General features: G+C 32.0%; 1 long non-coding RNA gene across 1 annotated transcript in view; it reads right to left on the reverse strand.

The window, feature by feature from the left end:
* Positions 1-317: 317 nt before the first annotated feature.
* LOC125961783 (uncharacterized) overlaps positions 318-14383 on the reverse strand; it is a 178225-nt gene continuing 164159 nt past the window's right edge. The window contains exon 2 of the long non-coding RNA XR_007472788.1: positions 318-1130. This is a non-coding gene — a long non-coding RNA (uncharacterized LOC125961783). The remainder of the gene's footprint in view (positions 1131-14383) is intronic.

Genomic DNA, 14383 nt, shown 5'->3' on the forward strand with positions numbered 1-14383 from the left:
TATAAGTATAGGGATAAAAATTCTCATTTTGATCTAAATTTGTATTTTTCTTGTTAATGGTTTGTTTGGGTTTCTGTTCCTGTGTGTGTGTGTGTGTGTGTGTGTGTGTGTGTGTGTGTTCAAAGACATATGTACATTATTTTCTATGAATTGTCAGATCCTGTCATTTGTAATTTTTCTATACATGGTTCATTTTTATTTATTTATTTTATTTTATTTTTTTAAACATCTTTATTGGAGTATAATTGCTTTACAATGGTATGTTAGTTTCAGCTTCACAACAAAATGAATCAGTTATATATATACATATGTTCCCATTTCTCTTCCCGCTTGCATCTCCCTCCCTCCCACCCTCCCTATCCCACCCCTCCAGGCGGTCACAAAGCACCGAGCTGATCTCCCTGTGCTATGCGGCTGCTTCCCACTAGCTATCTACCTTACTTTTGGTAGTGTATATATGTCCATGCCTCTTTATCGCTTTGTCACCGTTTACCCTTCCCCCTCCCCATAGCCTCAAGTCCATTCTCTAGTAAGTCTGTGTCTTTATTCCTGTTTCACCCCTAGGTTTTTCATGACATTTTTTTTTTCTTAAATTCCATATATATGTGTTAGCATACGGTATTTGTCTTTCTCTTTCTGACTTACTTCACTCTGTATGACAGACTCTAGGTCTATCCACCTCATTACAAATAGCTCAATTTCATCTCTTTTTATGGCTGAGTAATATTCCATTGTATATATGTGCCACATCTTCTTTATCCATTCATCCGATGATGGACACTTAGGTTGTTTCCATCTCTGGGCTATTGTAAATAGAGCTGCAATGAACATTTTGGTACATGACTCTTTTTGAATTTTGGTTTTCTCAGGGTATATGCCCAGTAGTGGGATTGCTGGGTCATATGGTAGTTCTATTTGTAGCTTTTTAAGGAACCTCCATACTGTTCTCCACAGTGGCTGTATCAATTTACATTCCCACCAACAGTGTAAGAGGGTTCCCTTTTCTCCACACCCTCTCCAGCATTTATTGTTTCTAGATTTTTTGATGATGGCCATTCTGACTGGTGTGAGATGATATCTCATTGTAGTTTTGATTTGCATTTCTCTAATGATTAGTGATGTTGAGCATTCTTTCATGTGTTTGTTGGCACTCTGTATATCTTCTTTGGAGAAATGTCTATTTAGGTCTTCTGCCCATTTTTGGATTGGGTTATTTGTTTTTTTGTTATTAAGCTGCATGAGCTGCTTATAAATTTTGGAGATTAATCCTTTGTCAGTTGCTTCATTTGCAAATATTTTCTCCCATTCTGAGGGTTGTCATTTTTATTTATTAATTGGTAGAAGTTATTTATATATTCTTGATACTACTCCTTTGTTGACTAATTGCAGTTGATGTGAACAAGTATGTATATATTATTTACAACTGATTTCCATTCTTATAGATCCATATCCAAGCTATATTGATTACTAAAATTTGTTAATTTTCATCTTAGTATATACGATTATCCTCTTCTAGTTTATAGATTTTCTTTCACTTAAGATGTCTTTTGATAAAAATAATTTCCCAATTTTAATGTATTTGAATTCATATATGTATTACATATATGAATATACTGATTATATTATATTGATACTGGTGGGGGGAGAGGAGCTAAGAATTTCTTCCCTACATTTGGATTGTAAAATGTTTACCTGAATTTTTTCTAACTTTATTGGTTACTAAAATTTTTGAATATTAATTTAGGATATACTATAATCCTCTTCCAGTTTATAGCTTTTCTTTCACTTAAGATATCTTTTGATAAACAGTTTCTCAACTTTAATGTGTATGAATTCTTATATATGTATACATATTATATGTTGATTATATTATATTGAGAAAAGAAATTCTTCCCTACATCAGGTTTGTAAAATTCAGGTTTATCTGAATTTTTTTTCTAAGAGGTTTGGAAAACCACTTTTCTTTTTTCCTCCCTCCCTTCCTTTCTTCTTTCCCTCCCTCCATCCCATTCTTATTTCCTCTTTTCTATTTTATAAAGATAAACATGTTTTTTCTATCTGTCTAATTGTTCAGTCTATTTTCTTCTTGACTATATGCTATGCTATCTTTGTAGGATATCGAAATTTCCTCTCTATGAATGTTTGTTTCAAAAATTTTATTTTATGGCCTTCAGCCAATTTGTCTTTTCTACTCCTGAGCAAAACTGTTGTGTTTATTATAGATTTATAATAAATCTTCATGTATTTTAGACTAATGTCCTCCTTCTTTTCTTCAGACAGTCTTGGATATTCTTTGATCTTTGCTCTCCTATGTTCAAGTTAAAATTAACTAGGAAAGGCCATAAAAACTACATTTGGAATTTTATTAGAATGCCATTAAATTTCTAGAACAGTTTTGAGAAGGCAATATCCTTATGGCAGTAAATCTTTCTATGCACAAAATTTAAATACTAAATTGATTATTTATGTCTTTTTTAATGTCCTACATTGTAGTTTTTTAAGTTTCATGCAAATTTTTGCTGGCTTTTTTCTCCATTAATTTTAATCTTTGTTTAAATTTTTAAGTAATATATTTTATAATTGTGTTTCTAATTGTTTCTTGATTATATGTAGAAATACAGACAACATGTGTATACTGATTTTTTACAACCACTTTACTAAAGTTTCAAATTAGTTTTATTAATTTGTCAATAAATTCATTTGATGGTCTATGGAAATAATCATATTATCTCCTAATAATTACAGTTTCATTTTCTATTTTTCATTCCTTTTGTAACTTGTTATTAATGTTTGTTAACTAATGTCTGTTGAACCACAAAACCTTCCCTAGAGGGAGTCATTTAACAAGTACAGGTTTGATAGTTTGAAACAGTTCTAAATTTTTAGTGTGCATCAGAACTACCTGGAGGGCTTGTTAAAATGCATATTTTTGCACCCTACTCCCAACGTTTCTGATTTTGCTATGTTGTTCTGGAGTGATGTTTGAGAATTTGCATTTCCAGTTTCTGGATGTTCCTAATGATTCTGACAAGTTTCCAAGTTTCCAGATGATAGTGATTCTAGGGACCACAATTGGAGAACACTAGTCTTGCATACCCAGGCTGGACACTCAAATGTATGTCTTAGAAATTTGGTGACTTTATTGAAATAATTTCACATATCAGATAAACAGTTACCTATGCCATTAAATAAGGATAATATTTTCTATTTTATGAATTATATAAATGTTAAATATTAGAGCTTTATAAAATATTTATCTTAGTATTGTTAGTACAATATGTTGTTGTTTTTATCTACATTGTATCTACAGGAATCAACGAATAGGCTAAATGGATTACCTAGATGTTTCTACAAAGTACTAGGAATTCTAAATTGAGTTAAAGATGATGATCTCTGATATGACAATGCATTCTAAGCTGACCTCAGCTAAAACAAATTTCTTCCATAAAGTTTTGGGTATAGATAAAAGTAAGAATTAACTGAATGTTTCTTTGGCAATATCAATAAGAAAGCAAAAGATGGCATATATTTTTGTGTGTAATTATTCATATTAAAGCTCAGAACAACAATTACTTGGAAAAGGATCAGAAAGCCATTGAGAACTGGAAAATGACCAACTTAAACACATAGTTCACAAAAGGTCTTACAACAGTTTATGTTATTGTTTTTCATCAATGCAAACATCCATTAAAAGCACATTGAATAAAAAAAAAAAAAAAAGCACATTGAATATATCCTATAGGCTGCACAGAGGCTACTGCAAGCTTTCCAATAGAAATTGCCAGACTTAAAATCACATGAAGCACAAGTTTTGCCTAATTTCCCCCTTGAGATTGTAAAATATAATTGGCCAATCCATCACAAACATCAAGAGAACCGATTGACTAAGACAAATAAATCTGGCTCCATATTTCTTTCTAAAAGAGATGGAAATGGATCAATTTTTATATGATCAAAGTCTGTGTATGGATAGACAGACTAGAATCACCTTCTTGCTTTATGAAACTGGTCTAATTAATTTTTAAGTCCTCTCACTTGAGGATAAAAGTTAATTTGCTGCTTGCTTATTCTGCCTAAAAATGTAGTAAATCATCAAGCTAGCAGAATACAAAACATTGGAAAATAGCAATTCTATTCTATTTACTGGATTAAAGAGAAAGCAATGCAAACTTAATCAACAAGCTGTATGTTTCAAGAGCTATTAATTATAAAGATAATAAAAATAAGGTCACCATCATGCTATTTCACGGGTGTATACTGATTTATTTCTTGAGAAAAAAATATACTTTTATTGGACTAGATCAAGCACAATCCTAATATGAGAATGTTATTTGATTCAAGAAGAGTAGTCATCTATAGTAACTCTAGTATGAACACCTTGCATCTTGGAATAAATGACTTAATTCACTATCTTTCAAACTTCTCCTACTCCTCAAGAAATCTTGTAATAAAAGGATATTAATACACATGTCAATCCTAAGAAACAATAGCATTTAATAAATGGATCAGAATGTCTTATAGACTTAAGTAGCTCTGTAGCACCAAGTTGAGCAAGTGGAAAAGTGCATTAAATTTTCCAAATACTGGGTGTTATAGCATCTCTATCAATAGCAGTAAGAGGGTCTTTAATTCATTGCTTTCACATTTCCCAAATTATATCACAATAAATTAAAATAAAACCATAATATTTTTCAAAATTTTTATTACATCAACACAATAACTGCTTAAAGCCCACCATCTAATGAATTAACATATGCATTAGTTTTTAATCAAATATTCATTTAACAATTTGTTAATGAATTAAAATTTTAAAGAGTTGCAAAAATTAAAGACACCTGGAATTGGGACTTAGCACCGATATTGAGCTTCAGTCTGACCTTTGACCTGTTACTTAGCCTTTCTCAAGGTAAATTCCCTCAACTACATGAGAAAAACAATGATACTTGGCAACTTATGTCGTTAGAATTTTGTGAGGTCAAATGTTATTTGTTTTATGTAACATGCTACTAAAAAGATCTATAAACATATGCACTGAAGCTTTATAAAGCTAATAAGTATAACAAGACTTATAATACATTAGTTTAGTACCATGAAAAAAATTTCTCCAGTAGGGAGATTTCATAAATAATGCTACATTTGTTTAACAAAGGTAGAATCAAATGTAAACATTGAAAAAAACTTTGATACTTCTAAATTTTTAATAGTTAAGTGCATGGCTTGTATTAACATGTATATATTATACATGTTAAACATATATTTTATATATATATATATATACACACATATATATCTATCTACTTAACCATCTACATACTTTCCTTGTGTTGTGGCAATGTGCAAAACAGGGTACCCATGAAATTTGCTTTCCTATCTCTTCTAGGTTGAAAAATGACTAACATTTCAATTCAAACTATTTCTGAAAATTTTGTCCCCCTTGATATTCTTTTGCTAAACATTTTAGTCAAATTGTTCACAGGCACTTTCTGTATAGAAATAACAACAAAAACAACAAAAGTCATGCTAAGAAGCCAGTGGAATGTTCCAGGAAATCTTTCCTCAATTTATGAATAATTATATTTTAAAGAGTAAAAGTTAAAAAAATTGTGTTCCCTTTTATTTCTACCTCACATCTTCCTCTTTTACTTAATCTGTGTATGCTTGAACCTGACCTCACATCTAGATTTTGGAGAAAAATTAAATGCTTGGTCAAAAAGAGAACACTTGCAGGATGTATCTGGCTATTGAGAGAGAGAGAGAGAGAGAGAGAGAGAGAGAGGAGGACAGAGGGGGGAAAATGGTTTTTATAGTGGGCATCCATATCTGTTTGTTTTGACCCAACCACTACCTTTGCTAGAAACTTCCCTTCCTTAAAAGGACATTAGTTATTCTTGTCTTTCTTCATCTTATACACATCCAGAACTGTGACATAATTAGAGAAAAATAATGAATTAGAAAGCCAATGGTAATTGGCTTACAGTCACAGATTTTTCTAAAAGAAAAAAAAAATCCATTTTATCTGGGAGGCTCCAGTTAAGAATAAGAAGGTAGATTTTTCTTTAGTCTATAATTTATTTTTATTTTGAGTCATTGATCCAACCATTATTTTCTTTTTAAACTTGAGTCTTTAATTTGAATATCATAAAGAAGTTGAGCAAGAAAGTTTTGGATAACATTTCATTTTTAAATGATCAATGAAATTACAAAATGAAATCTGTCTCATTAAGGGATAAAAATCCAAGGTAATGATTTTCTTTTGCTTACAAAATACACAAAGTATAATTTTAAATTTTATTTATCTCAGATTAGTTTGTTAAGGTCACGTTAGAATTAAATATACCATGCATGTCAATAACAATTATTTAGATAAATCAATAAATGCTTGGGATTTCCCTGGTGGCACAGTGGTTAAGAATCCACCCGCCAATGCAGGGTATACCAGTTTGATCTCTGGTCCAGGAGGATCCCACATGCCACAAAGAAACTAAGCCTGTGTGCCACAACTACTGAGCCTGTGCTCTAGAGCCCATGAGCCACAACTACTGAGCCCACGTGCCACAAATACTGAAGCCTACACACCTACAGCTGGTGCTCTGCAACAAGAGAAGCCACCTCAATAAGAAGCCTATGCACTGCAACAAAGAGTAGCCCTTGCTCACCACAACTAGAGAAAGCCCACACACAGCAATGAAAACCCATCGCAGACAAAAATAAAATAAACAAATAAAATTATTTAAAAAAACCCTAAATACTTGCCTATTTTCATATTATGCTTACATTCAAAATAAAGTTTATCAACTATATTAATAAAGTTTATCAACTATATTAACCTTTTATGCTCTTTAAGGATATGAAGTGACATTTTACAATACCTGTCATAATAGGTAGTTGATATGCAAAATCAATTTTTATAAGCTATATTATATTTAAATACTTTGGAAGACTGATTATTTAAATAAATAAGAAAGTCTGTATTTTAAAAAAAGGTTTTTATCATACAAATTATTATTTTTCAAATTCAACTACATTTTTTAATACTTTAAAAATTATAGCTGTTAAATATTTCACTTTAGAAATATCAACCATGATATACTTATAGTTTCTTATGAGACTAAACCCCCTAAAAGGTGATGTGTACAGACATCATCTAACTCCTGTTTCCTTTTAGACATTAGCTCTGTGTCTGTCTTTATGGTAAAAAGAAGTAATGTTGGTACCTAGAGAACTGGAACGTTAGAAGCATCAGCTTCATCCTTTAAGGGATACATCCTTTTCCTAACCAGCCTATATTAAGTAAAACTTATGGAAGAAAAAGATCTTTCTGAGATTCAAAGGAATTCTAAAATAGACATGTCAGCATGATTTTTTTTGACAGAAGTACAAAGATGAAAGCAGAAGCAACAGCTGCCTGAGCTAATACACAAGTCTAAAGTTGAAAATGTCTACAATTTTGACATCCCGGGCTAGAGTCTTTTGGATGAAGGGGTGAGAGAAAGACTTTGATCACTCTTCTCTGGCTTAGAGCCATCCACAGGATGGGTGCTTCATGACTGCAGTCATGATAAGGAAACTGAAGATGCTGATGAAGAGAGCAAACTCTTTTCATCTCTGCTCCTACCTCTTTCCCCAGCTCTCTCCTCTCACCTTTACCTGTTCCTTTCAATCTTCTCTCTTCTCTCATCTTTTTTACTCTTCCCTTTTCTTCTTTTCTTCCATTACTTTCAGCATTCACTAACTTATGCCTTCTTTTATTTTATTATTTTCTTTCTTTCTTTCTTTAATTTAGGTCTATCAGAGATGAAATAGAAAGCAAGCTCCTACTTTTTGTGAGTTTACCTCATAGTAAAAGTAAACAAAATAAATGAGTGTATTATACATTAAACAAGATAGTGATTTTTTTTTTAAAGAACAGAGGAAGAGGATCAGGCTTGCACATGGAAGTGGTCTGTAGTGTTAAAAAGAGAGAGCAAGGTAAGTATATTGTAAAGAAGCATTTGAGTAGATGTATGAGGTAGGCAAGTTAATTAGTCATGTGCCTATATGCACAGTGGCCTAAGCAGAAGAAATGGCCAATACAGAGGCCGTAATGAGGAAGTCAGCCTAGAGTCCTGAGAATGGTAAGGATGCAAGAATGGTCAGAGTTGACTAAAAGCTCTAAGGAGAGGAGGAGAGGTAAGAGAGAAATTTAGGGAAATAAAGGATGGGACAGATCACCTAGAACTTTACAGGTCATTGTAAGGAATTTAATCTTTACTCTGAGAGAAATCAGAGTCTGTGTATGTGTGTGTGTGTGTGTGTGTGTGTGTGTGTGTGTGTGTGTGTGTAAGTTCTCAGGCCTGTTAGATAGAAAACTTGAAAGAATATCTGCCAAAGTACAACTTCCTCACTTACCCCCAAAGCTCGGAGGCTAAAATACCTATCTTGCCTCCAGAGTATTACTGAGGGCTTATGAACTGGGGACAGTGAACACGATGGCTGTTTAAAGCTACCTGTAAATTGCAAGAGGGTATGTACATTTTTCCAGAAAACTTACTTCTCTTTTGCTTTCCTGACTCCATTTAAGTCACAAGACTATTTCTAAGGCAATGAGCCTGAAAAACAGTGGAGGAAACATGGAGGAATACAGTTTTCAGAAAACATTATGTAGATTCATTTAAAATGAGATGAAATGAGAAATCATAGGTTGTCATTTTGTCTGATGTGCTCCTCTCCCATATCCGCACATCTCTTTTCCTCATAAGTACTCTGACTTAAAGGTAACATAAATAAGTAAATAAATATTTACTAAATAAGTAGTAACATAAACTAATAACATTAATAGATAAACAGATACATTAATAGAGAATATATAAATAAGATAAATACATAAATATTAACATAAGATAAATAGTAAAATAAGCATTAACATTAAATGAGCGTCTTTCACACAGATTATTGCATACATTAATACCTCACACAATGATGTTTATTACTGTTGAACAAAATACAACATAAATACTTGAAACATATCTATTTATAGCTAAATTGCTTAAGTATTCAAAATGCTATATTTCATTTAATTTTAGTCCTTAGGCTATATTTTTAGCTATATTGCCAGCGACAACAAATAATCCAGTGGTATTCTTACATTTATTATTAGTTTCATTACATTTATTATTAGTTTCATTAAATGTCCAAACACAAGGAGCATTTCATGGGATTTGCTGTTTGGAGACTAATTACAAGATTTCCATGGTAAATAGTTCTTGTTTTCATTTTAAAACATTTTAAAAATCTTATTTAGTCATATTTTTCTTGTCTCTATCTCTTCCTAGCTTTGAAAAATGTAAAAAAAAATCTATATAGGCAATCCAAAATATTAAAAATATGTTTTCTCTTAATAGCTATTGATAGTTCAATATAATTCAGAGGTGTGCTTATTGAGGACTGTCTATTCTCTGATCCTAGGTAATTTGTAGCCTATTAGAAATTACTTCAATTACTTTCATTAAAATGTTTCCAATTTAACTCCACCTCCCTCATTAAAACAATTGCAATCATCTCGCCCTCTCTTTATTTGGAAATTTTAAGTATATTAATTTTTTTAAATTAACCATTCAGTTCCTTAATCCTCTATGATCTAATTTTCACTCCCATTGCTCCATTTAACTTACTCTTTCTAACCTCATCGGTGTCTTGTTATTTTCAAAATCCAACTGTAATTATACCAGCTAACATCTGCCCCTTTGACACTATGAATTTTTTTATTGGAAAATCTCTCCTGATTTTGTTTTCTACATAATATTCTTCTCATCTACTTCTCTTATTACTCTCCCCAGCCTCATTTGCTAGAATGACTCTATCTCTGGCATCTGACTTTATTTATTTGTCTCTTTTTGACTTATATGTTTATCGGCTTCAAGCATTTCTCATATCTTTATGATTATAAATCTCTATTTCTAGCCTTCTCTGCAAGGTATGCCATTGGCAGTTCAATCTCAACATTTAAAGATCAAATTCTGTACCACTGAAAATCTCTTTAATTCTATTTTACTATCTATTCTCATCCTATCTTTATTTCTTCATCATCTTGCCCAGACTACTGAATTTAACCTCCACATTGCTGAAAATGTTATATTTTCAAAAGATAGGTTATCTTTGAAAACTTTATTTACTTACATTATTTTGATGGCTTCTTATCACAAAGTCATCAAAATCAAATGTCTTACTGTGGCATTCAAGTTGTGTACAAAGTTATTCCATCTAACTTTCTTTTCTACTGTTTTCCAGTCATACCCCATGTTTTGACTCACTTTTGTGTACCCAAAACTTTTAGTCCTTTGACCATGATGTTTATTACTCTGGAATATATTTATAACTTGCTTCCCTTGGGAAAGCATTACTACAATTCGGAATAGGTGAGTTAAGTAATGCTATGCATTTAGTTGCTATGCATTTAGAAAAATTCCTGGTGCATAATACATGCTCATTAAATGCCATAGTTGTAGTCATAGTCATAATGGTAGTAATATTTAGTGTCCACTTTATAAGTAATCACTTTTATTGATGCTTACCAATATTTTTCCTTTCTTCCTTCCCTCCAATTAGAATCATTTTTTCTTTCCTTATTACCTCTAGTTAGACAAAGTTGCTTCATTATTACTTTCATTGAGATTTGATCATATTACTATAGCATTTGTAAATTTCATATATATATACATATATCTGTCTTTTTAAAAATTACTTCTTCTTACATGAAGTCTGGTATGTTCATGACATCTTTAAAAGTAAAGAAGTGAGTTGGAGAGAAAACTCCTGCTTCCTAGATTTGATGAGGATATTGAGTGAGCTTTAAATAACAATATTCATTATAAAACAGAGAAACACTGGGTTAGGAGTGCTTATAGTCATTTGAATTTGTATGTTTAATAAGATAGTCAGGTTTCTAGTCTCAAAAGCAGAGAAATTCTTTAGGTCATAGCACTTTAAGCACACCCATTTTATGAAAGTCTTTCCCCTGACCTGATGTATAAGAAAGGTCTTTTAATATTCAAATAAAATATAGATATAAAGACTTCTGAGTTTCAGATTTCAAGTTAAATGGAAGGTGGAAACAATATTTCCACATGCGTTTATTCTACTTTTACAGTTGGAACAGAGAGCCGTTTCAGTTAGAATGAGGGAATGAAGGAAGCAAATTATCCTTTGCCCAGCACTGAATAAGACCTGTTTAGTCAGAATATTCAGATTCCAATTATTCAAGAACTAAGAGGCAAGACTCATGAGCGCCTGCTAACCTCTTCTAAAGGGATGAAGATTAAATTCCAGAAGTAGATTCAATTCCTGGCAGATCTTAATGTCTTCCAAAAAGAAAGACAAATTTGGCAGCAAAATGAAAAGCAAATAGAATTCAGTTTTACATAATTATGGATAGATGCTACCACTAGTGAAAAATGTTCAATTTGGGACTAGTGGCAAAAGCAGTGGTGGGACAGACTTGCTAAAACTAAGAAAAAGTTTCTTATGATCAAAGACACAAGAGTTAGAGTTTTAATACAAATAAGAGATCAGAGTGCATACAAGTGAGGACATTCCAAGCAAGATTGTGTGTAGTGCAGAATAATAATATTAATAATTCTTTATTAATAGCTATTTAATAAACTTCTATAGTATATACTATATGTCAGGCATGACATTAACTCATTTAACTGTCATAATATCTTTTAATTTAGGTACTTTTATGATGAGAGTGATGGTCTCATCTACACAGACAGTTAATTTAGTAGGTTTGAACCCATATTGACCTCGGGGGTCAAAACCACTTCTGAACATCCAGAAGAGTAGAAATAAGTAGAGAGGAAGATGTGTGCAACATTTTTGCAAATAAATTTTCTGAATTACATGGATTTCATTCTCTTGCTCTCTTTAAAAGTTTAAATATCTCTTTAAAAATTTAATGTATTTGTTACACTCATTATCAAAAAAAATATTATTCTTAAAAAAATAAACAATTTAGAAAGAATTGAAATTAGTTGCTGACAAAGGTGTGTCCCTTTATTTCTACTTTCAACCTCAGTGAACTTGTCTGTCACAAATAACCACTAATATGAAGTGACTGTCTATCATTTCAAAATTTCTTATTATACTTCTTATATATATTTATTTGACATACATATATATAGGTATTGGAATATATATAGGTAATGTGTATATCCACTGTATTAGTTTTGTAACACTGCCATAATAAATTACCACAAACTTAATGGCTTCAGACAGCACAATTTTATTATTTTATAGCTTTTTAAGTCAGAAATCTGGCATGAGTCTAACTGGGCTAAAATCAATGTGCCTGCAGGACTGCATTCCTTCATAGGAATTCTCTCTCTAAGGGAGAATCCACAGTCTTGCCTTCTTCAGCTTCTAGAGACTGCCACATTTCTTGGCTCGGGGTCCCCTTCCTGCATCTTAAAAACTAGCAACATTACATCTCTCTGACCATTCTCCAGCAGTCACATCTGCCTCTAACCCCAGATGGAAGATTCTCCACTCTTAAGACTCGTGTTAGATTGGGCCCACCTAGATAATCTCTCCTTCTCATATTTCATACCTTAATCTCATCTGCAGAGTCTTTCTTGCCATGTAAGGTAACATATTCACAGCTTATGGAGATAAGAAGGTGGGTGTCTCTTGGATGCCATTTTCCTTTCAACCAAGCAAACACGTGCTATTATTTGTAAATAGGTGACGGAAAATATGGCTTCAAGTGTCATAGCTCTTATTTTTTTCTCTGTGCAACAGAAGTCAATATCATCTCCTCAGTGTGTAAGAGACTACTGAGGGAGCAGTCTTGAGGAGTATAGAGTGTTATCTGTGTGTATAGGTATCCAGGAGATGGGGGTTAATGTGGGGGATACACATGCAGGGCTCAATGAAATGAATTGAGATGGGGAAGAAGACTATGTTTGGAAAGATAGCTTGCCAATTCTTCTGAAGAGTAGTAGTAGGATGAGGGCAAAAACCTTACATAAGAGTTGAGGGTACAAGAAAACATTCTTTTGGTGACTTAGGGTTATTGTGATTTGAGTAAACACATCTAGATGTTTTCAAAATATGCCACTTTATTTTTTTTTCCAAAGTCATTTCAGTCCCAGAAGTATATGAGAGTCAGATGTCTTATTTCACCCCTGAAGAGTACTGCTGAGGCATTTTGTGGATGGCACTGGAACACAGATTAAGTCTTTCCACTAAAATCATGTACTCTTTATTTTTCTCTCAATAAGCTTTTTTATTTTAGTTTTTACTTAGAAAAATTAGTAAAACCAGTTTTTTAAATATAAAAAGACTTTGAGAACCTACAAAACTATGCTTCCTATTTCATATCACAAGATTGACTTTTAAAGTAATTATTATTATTATTACTACTACTACTATTACTATTATTATTTCAAAAACCAAAGGCATTTCTAAAATTTCAAACTCACTGATTTGTGCTGGTTTGATAAAGGAAATAATATTAAGACACTTTGAACAGTTCTTGTGACACAAATAAATGTGCCATGTCGTTTGCAACTATGTTGTTTACTGGGATACTGGCTCATTTCCATAAGTTAAGTCATAGAGTACTATTTTGGAGTTAATAACACTGAAAACATTAGTGATGAAACAATGTAACTAAATATGTCACTAAGAATAAAGGCGCCCTTTCTGATGATAGATAATAGTTAATTGCAAGACTGGTTTTCAAAGATTGTGAGTCTCCATGAAACGACAAAATTTGATGTCATTGAATTTTAACAATGTGCTTAGTGTTTAACTTGAATTTATAGATCAAAAGTGATGGACTGTGTTAAATATACTACATTTTTCAATGATATACATTCTTTAACCTTTAGAATCGTTTACTTATTAGGTTGTACTTCAAGTGCTCTTTTATTATATCACATTTTATTTTCGGTAATCACACTTGTTTGTCTCTAATCTGACAGGGCATCTTAAAACACAACATTTATAACAGAATAAATAGAAGTAATTGAGTTCTAGGTTGAAAGTGAGAGTCAAGTCTAAGCCCACCTTTATTAAGTTACTTCAGAGGAAGCCAATGCTAATGAGGAGAATAACAAGTTACATTCGATCATATAATATCACACCTATCATTCTTTATGATCTGTGTAATATTTACCTGCACTGAGTTTTTTTCAGTTATATAGTACAGTTAGAGTTGAATTATCTTGCTAGTCTAACTTGGCAATGCATGTTCCAGAAAGATATACGGAGTAGTGAAAGAAGAAGATTTAGTAAGACAAGACATTTTCCCTGGCTGGAAATTTTGGTACATAAAAGTCTGGTCTGTTTGACATTTACTTCTTTTGCTTTATGGTTTTGTCCTATTTTCTCTTCTTCACATGCC

This window comes from Orcinus orca, chromosome 17, assembly GCF_937001465.1.
Source record: "Orcinus orca chromosome 17, mOrcOrc1.1, whole genome shotgun sequence".
In the NCBI taxonomy this organism is placed as follows: Eukaryota; Metazoa; Chordata; class Mammalia; order Artiodactyla; family Delphinidae; genus Orcinus; species Orcinus orca.